This window comes from Myotis daubentonii, chromosome X (assembly GCF_963259705.1).
Source record: "Myotis daubentonii chromosome X, mMyoDau2.1, whole genome shotgun sequence".
Taxonomy (NCBI): Eukaryota; Metazoa; Chordata; class Mammalia; order Chiroptera; family Vespertilionidae; genus Myotis; species Myotis daubentonii.
This window is the reverse complement of record NC_081861.1, coordinates 56,968,580-56,970,003: the sequence shown is the minus strand read 5'-3', so window position 1 is coordinate 56,970,003 and position 1,424 is coordinate 56,968,580.

The following is a 1,424-nucleotide window of genomic DNA, read 5'->3' as shown; positions in this document are numbered from 1 at the left end:
AAAAATCAGTGATATTTAAGAATATTATGTGCTTTTTTATTTTTTACAGAACACGGCTGTATGTTATAACAGGACAAACTTTAGGACTGTTATTTTTTTAAATGATAAGTCTTTTTTTACCTCTTTTTAATTAACAGTAAAATTCCCTGTTTCTACACAATTTCACTATAGAATGGATGAAGACCTGGCTACCTGGAAAGAATCCATATTATAATCTCACAATACCTTGTAAAAAAAACATTTTCAATAACCATCTGATGGTACTGATAGGAATAACTGATTACTATTTATACAGTCAAAATGTATGTATACTAGGGGCCCAGTCCACGAAATTTGTGCAGTGGTAGGGTCCCTAGACCTGGCCAGCGATCAGGGCCCCCACTCACACCTGCCTTGGCCTGGCACCATCTGCTCGCCTGCTCCACCATCCTGCCGCAGTCCTGCTCTCAGCAGGGCCCATCCTGGCTGGCAGCACTTCCACTGCCACCTGCTGCTAGTGCCTCGTAGCCGATGCTTGCCATGTTCCGTGCTGCCTCCTGGTGGTCAGTGCGCATCTAACTCCCAGTCTGTCAAACTCCTGACCATGGGGACAATTTGCATATTAGCCTTTTATTTATAGGAAGGATGTATTGCCCAACCATGATACATATCTAGGTCCTTCCTCAAGCTGAACACTTTATTGCTTTTAGACAAAGAAGGCTTCTCTAAGATGGGCCTCAGGGCTACTGATAAGCGCATGGCTGCCGATGGACTAAAATTCCACCTGCTCAACCTCTTCCCCCAGGAGGAGATCAAAGCAGCTTCTCTACTTTGGGGCTGGTGTGTGACCCTCACAGGAGCGATCCCACTACCTGCTTTTATCAGGTCCATGACTCACCGGAGCCCGGCGTCCTGTCCCACTGCGGATGTGAAGTGTCGGGGTCTCCTGAGGACCGCTGTCCTGGAACCTGGAGCAGAAGCCTCCGCAGCCGCCTGGACACAGATCTTCAGAACCTGCCTCCGTCAGACACCTGGCAGGAGCTGGGCCGCCGGCATGAGGGGCTGCGTGGGGAGAGACAGATCCAGCATCACTATGCTTTCGTGGTGTGACTATGTGCCCCCACCAGGCGAGGCACTGGGCTAGTGACACTGACACTAGCACAAGTGGGTAGTGGTCCTAACAACCAGATGTGATAACGGGCTGCTCACAGAGCCCTTTCTCCTTCCCTCCTCTGTCCCCTAACAACAAAGTTGGAAAGGAGTAAGGAGTGGCCTGGATTCATACAGGCATCATGATCCCATGATAACCACAGGGCCGAGGGCTTACTCATGTGTCATCGCTGCACGTTCACAGCCACCCTGTGGGTTAAACATTCTTATCCCGGGTTCACAGAGGGGGGCGCTGGGGCTCAGAGAGAGTCCTTACTGGTCTTACCTCCCCCACC